Source organism: Lycium ferocissimum, chromosome 8, assembly GCF_029784015.1.
Source record: "Lycium ferocissimum isolate CSIRO_LF1 chromosome 8, AGI_CSIRO_Lferr_CH_V1, whole genome shotgun sequence".
Lineage (NCBI taxonomy): Eukaryota > Viridiplantae > Streptophyta > Magnoliopsida > Solanales > Solanaceae > Lycium > Lycium ferocissimum.
The window spans coordinates 23,576,705-23,583,090 of record NC_081349.1 but is presented as its reverse complement, the minus strand read 5'-3'; positions in this window follow the sequence as shown (position 1 = coordinate 23,583,090).

Genomic DNA, 6,386 nt, shown 5'->3' with positions numbered 1-6,386 from the left:
GCTTGAGTTGGAATATATCGTATCTTTTACCTTGTCCTTTCCTTTTTTTTTTTTTAATAATCTCTTCGGTATTCAGGTTTACCCAGGGGCTCGGTGGAGCCAAGACCAGGAGCCGTGGCACGAACCGCTATGCACGGCACGAATTTGATTGACAATCGGGACATCCCGTATTATTGCTTTCTTTGCCGCTAATAAAGGCGGAGAAAGCCCTCGGACAAGGGCGTAAACCGAAAAAGAGGGCGAAAGCGTCGTTCGGACTCTGGGGACGAGCGAGCCCGATTTCCTTATTCGGAGGGTCGGTGTGACCCCTCCGTCGACTCGATGGGAGGATGAAACCACCATTCCGCCATTTCCTTCGACCGAGGGAAGGACCGTCGACCTCGGCTTTGAATGCGGGGGGAAGAAGTTCTTTACCCGACTCCTCTAAGGTCAATTGAATATGTTGACATTTCAGGTGATGCTTCATCTGAGAAGACCCCCTTGCAAAGGACTAGAAGATCCGGGCTCGCGTCGGCGTCGAGGCCGAACAAAGAGGGAGCCGGCCCCCGAGACCGAGGCTCCAATGGATGCCGGCCCACCTGTCTGGGTGATGACCCGGCCCGACACATCCGAGGCACTGCCCTGGTCGAGACCGCTGGGGATACTCCAACTTCTCCTGCGCCGAGGTTAGATAACCTCGATGACATGTTCTCGGATACCCCACCTGCAACCGGGGAAGCAGCCGGTTTTGGACATCTCCCTATCTCACGAGTCACAAGGGCAGCTAACTGGTCCACCGAGACTGGTTTAAGAGAAAGCCTTGTACGCATCTTTCAAGCCCTGAGCGTGGAACCGAGGAGGACAAGGTCGGCCATGATTACTGTCCCCGAGGATTGTAGTTTCTTTTCCCGTCCTGTGGGAATTACAAGCTATCTGAGGCCCCTCATCTCGGACTCGGACAAGCGGAAGATGGCCGGAGTCCCCTAGCAGAGTCTTATTAACGAGGGCATGCACGCGCAGGGCAAATCGAGTAAGCTTGCCGCCGATCCTTCCATAATTCACAACGTGAATTTTAGCTTCCGTTTATCCAAGTTTAACTTCTCGTTTCTTTTACAGAGTGTGGTGCTCGTCAATGAGGCCTTCATCCGTGCTCAGCAAGAGGTTGACAACCTTAAGGGCCACCTGGATGCCCAAGGTCGGGAAACGGAGAATTTCCAGCACCTTTTGCAAGTGAAGGACGATCAATTGAACCGAGCAGCTGCCCTTTCCAACCTTCAACCCGAGCTCGAAGCAGCGAAGGCCAAAAATCTTTGGTTGAAGGATGAGTTGGCCGGAATGGTCGAAAAAAATTGGCTTCTGTAAGCGGACAAGGTAGGCCTTGGCCAAGATAATGCTCGTTTTTCTTCGAGGCTTGGTGAACTCGAGGCCACTATCTCTCAACTTCGGAGGGAGCTTCACTCGGTCAAGACTGATGCCGTGAACATGGCCGAGAGGCATAAGCTGCTTGAATCTGAGAATGCTGAGTATAAGAATAAGTTGAAGGTATTCGAGCAGAAAGCCGAGGATAGGGCCCGGATATGCGTCGAGCTCAAAACCAAATTCGAGGAGACAGCCGAGGCCAATGACATTCTCAAGGCCGAGCTCGAGTCGGCTACTCAAGTCTAAAGAATTCTCGATGAAGAGAGAGCGGAATTAGTGACCAAACTGGCCCAGGCTGAGGCCGATTTGGCAGAAGCCCTTAAGAATGTGGAGGTTGCTGAGGCTCATACCACGATTGCGGTGGAGTATGAACGGTGAAAGTCCCGGAGGGCCACCCTTGAGCAAGCCCAATAAGGTTTTGGGGACCTCCCGGCCCTGATACTTGAAGCCAGAAAGATCGAGGAGGAAGCCAAGAGAGCCCTCGATACCGATTCCGAGGATTCCGAGCGGACAGTATCCGAGCATTCCGGTTCCAGCTGCACCGGGTAGACCAGGGCCTGCACTTAGCCTTTATTTTGCCTTTGCCTTTTTGGCTTGTTTTTGTTTTTTAACTTCGTAGAAATTTCAGGTGTAAAAAACCTTCATATATGGAATGTGCATTTTTCTTGCCGATTCTCTTTATTCTTTTATCTGAATGCTTATTATGACTTTTGCCCAAATCGTCGATCCCGTTTAAGGGACAAGCAAAGGCTCGGAGTTATTTTTCCGGACTGTGCCTGAATATTGGCTTTTCTCTTCATCCGATACATTTTGTCCGGGGATTTGATCGAGTGGTTTGCCCGTGGGACTTATTTATGCTCTGTGAATTCAGACGTCTCCGAATCACGTTAGGCATTTTCTAGGGCCGATATTTTTTCGACAATTCACTTATCATAGATTAGGTTCGGACACCTGAATCCCTACCTTACCAATTTTTAATATAGCAGTCCCCATTCGAGGGTATTTAAAGATTTTGGCTTGGTTCAATGCGACATTGTTGCCTTTGTCGAATTTCAACTATAATCCCCGGTGTAGGGTATTTGGATAAAATGATGCCGAATTTCGGCGGTAATCACCGAGGGTAGGGTGGTTAATAAGAAGACATATCCGAAATGAAATAATCTGAATTTTCAATAATCTTTATATTGCAAGTATTTGCACGTACATGACATAAAGACTTTGTCTGTTTCCTTCTGTTTTTGCCGTAGCAAATACTAGATGGACACGATTCGTTCTGATCGTTTGGTCCTTACATTGAAACCTAATACAGAAGGTCCGATTTTGGACGAAGGTGAGAAATACAAAATTTTGAGGATTTCGCCGGGGTAATGCCCAACGACGTTCTCCTGCTTTGTTGAGCTGCTTCGTTTTCTATTCACCGGGGTAAGCCTCGATGTGGGTATACTAGTCCCCTAGTGTTTATCCTAGCTGCAAGGTCGGGTAAGCACTATCAAGTCCCCACTCGTAGGGTATACCCCGAGTTTCCAGACACTTATACTCGTTTCCATCAAGTAACACGTTATACTTGTTGCTTCATTAAAAACCTTGTCGGAAAACCCATTTTGGGACAAAACCGTACTAAAGAAAAGAGTGCAATAAATGTTTTCAGACCTAACACCTAACTTCATCCTGTACTCGACTTCCTGCAAAAAGAAAGGTTAACAAAAAACAAACATGAGGGTAGGCGTCCATACCTTAGCAAAAGAGTATTTCTTCAAATGAGCCACATTCCAGTTATTGCGCAACCGTTGTCCGTCCATGGCCTCCAGCTGATATGACCCTTTACCCGTTATTCCTGTTATCTTATACGGCCCTTCCCAGTTCGGTCCCAACTTTCCGTTGTTGGGATTTTTGGTGTTCAAAGTAACTTTCCGAAGCACCAAGTCCCCAACTTGGAAATGTCAAAAATTGGCCCTCCGGTTGTAGTACCTTTCCATTCTCCTTTTTAGGCAACCCGGACCAACACGTTTTCGCGAAGTTCATCCGTGAGGTCGAATTTTATGGCCATGGCCTCCTCGTTTGTCCCACCAGTGGTGTATCTGAATCGGAGACTCGGTTCACCAACTTCTACGGGGATGACGGCTTCGGCCCCGTAGACCAACGAGAAAGGTGTTTCTCCCGTGCTTGATTTTGATGTGGTTCGTAAGCCCACAATCCCGGCAGCACCTCCCTCCAAAGATGCTTCGATGTTTCAAGTCTTTTCCTTAGATTTTGAATTATTGTTTTATACGTGGATTCTGCCTGTCCGTTTGCACTTGGGTGATACGGAGTTGATACAATTTTCTTGATCTTCAACCCTTCGAGAAAATCATTGACTTTGCTTTAACGAACCGAGGACCGTTATCACAAGTTATCTCGGCTTAGGGATGCCGAAACGACAAATAATGTGGTTCCGTATGAAGTCAATAACCTCTCTTTTCTCTAATCTTAGAAGGCACAAGGCCGACCCATTTGGAGAAATAGTCGGTCATAAACAAAATAAAGCAGGCCCTACACGGTGCCCGTAGCGTGGACACCAACAATGTCCGTTCCCCACTTCATGAAGGGCAAGGTGACACCACAAGTGTAGCAACTCCCGGGTTGGTGAATCATCGGGGCATGTCTTTGACACAGCTATCACATTTCCGGACAAAATTCTTGAATCCTCCTCCATCCGGTTCCCGGTTCGATAACCGGCTGCGATAATTTTCGAACTAAAGCACGCACGGGTGATTGCAAGGTCCCCTCGTGGACCTCTCTCATCATATAATCGATTTCTCCGGGACCCAAACACTTGGCCAGGGGCCCGAAGAAAGACCGTCGATGCAATTGGCCGTCTACTAAGCAGAACCGTGCTGCTTTTGTCCTTAGTGATCGTGATTCTTTCGAGTCACTCGGGAGCTTTCCATCTTGCAAGTAGTCGATGTATTTTTTGCGCCAATCCCAAGTTAGACCCATCGTGTTTATTTCGAAGATGCCGTTTTCTATCGCGACTCATTAACTGCACCATGGTGCCGGGGTTGATTTCTTCCCCTTCGACTGAAGAGCCCAAGTTAGCCAATGCGTCGGCTTCGCTATTCTGCTCTCTGGGTACATGCTGTACGGTCTACTATTTAAATCGGTGTAGTATCACTTGGATTTTCTCCAGATACATTTGCATTCTTTCATCCTTAACCTCGAAGATGCCATTTACTTGGTTAACGACCAAGAGAGAGTCGCACTTTGCTTCGATTATTTCGGCCCTCATACTCCGAGCTAATTCCAAATCTGCAATCATAGCCTCATAGTCGGCTTCATTGTTAGTCAGTTTAATAGTTCTAATCGACTGTCGAATGGCATCCCCGGCGGGAGTTCTAAGGACGATTCCTAGCCCGAAACCTTTGAGGTTCGAGACCCCGTTCGTGTGTAATGAACAAATACCCGAAGCCTTTTCTGAGGTTAGCAGAAGTTTTTTCTCAACCTCGGGGATCATAGTCGGGGTAAAATCTGCCATAAAATCGGCCAAGCTTTGGGACTTAATGGCCGTTCGAGATTTATATTCGATATCATATCCGTTAATCTCTCGGCCGTTTGAGTCGATCTACGCAAATAATGTTTGGTTTATGCGTGATGTTCTTTAGAGGATAAGTAGTTACTACGCATATCGGATGGCATTGAAAGTAAGGTTTGAGCTTTCTTGAAGCACTTACCAATGCCAAGGACAACTTTTCAAGGTAGGGATAACGGGTACTCCCGTCACACTGAGTTATGCTCCATAATATATAGGGAATTGCGTACGATTCTTCTCGGACCAAAACACCACTTACCGCTACCTCGGATATGGCAAGGTAGAGAAACAATACCGCTCGTCCGCCTTCGGTGTGTGTAGCGAGCGGGGCTGGATAAGTACTTTTTTAATTCTGCCAAGGCTCTTTGGCATTCGGTGTCCAAACGAAGTCATTCTTCTTCTTTAATAAGGAAAGAAACGATGACTTTGCTATCAAGAATCTCGATATGAACGGACTCGAGCGTTGCTATTTTTCGGTGAAGCCTCACCTCGCTTTGACGTTATTTACCACCTCGATATCCTCGATGGCTTTGATCTTGTCCGGGTTAATTTTAATTCCTTTGATTGGACACCGTAAAACCCCGAGCTTGCCGTCCGGACAACGAAGGCACGTTTCTCCGGATTAAGCTTCATGTTGTATTTGCGGAGTACATCGAAGGTTTTCTAAATCTTTTAAATGGTCCTACGTTTTCGGGACTTGACTACCCGTGTCATAATATAAACTTCCATTGTTTTCCCTATCGTTCTTCGAACATCCCGTTAACTAGGCGTTGGTAAGTTGCGCGGTATTTTTTAACTCGGAAGGGCATGACATTGTAACGATAAGTCCGTCTTGGGTAATAAAGAATGTTTTCTCTTGATCACTCGGGTGCATACGGGTTTGGTTGTACCGGAGTAAACATCGAAAACTTAACATCTCGTGCCGGCCCCGTCGCGTCGATCATTCTATCGATGTGAGGCATCGGAAATGAATCCTTTGGGGATGCTTTGTTTAAATCCTTATAATCAACGCACATTCTAAATTTATTGCCTTTTTTCGGTACCACCACTACGTTAGCTAGCCAGTCCGGGTATTTTACCTCCCGGATAGAGCCTATTTTCAAAAGCTTTGTTATCTCATCTTTTACGAAGGCGTGTTTTAGCTGCGCAAGCGGGCCTCCTGTTCATTCGCGGGGGAAATCTCCCGTCAAGGCTGAGCTTGTGAGTCGTCACCTCCGGTGGCACACCTATCATATCTATAGGGGACCATGCGAAACAATCGGTATTAGCTTGAAAAAACTTAATTAACTTGTTCCTGAGCTCCGAGGTTAACCCCGTGTTACACCTCGGAAAAATTTTCCGTTGATGCACAGTGAGTAGGCTAAAGAGAAATATGAAGCATACGATGTTTCAATAAGTAAGGCATAGCAATTGATGATTCTAA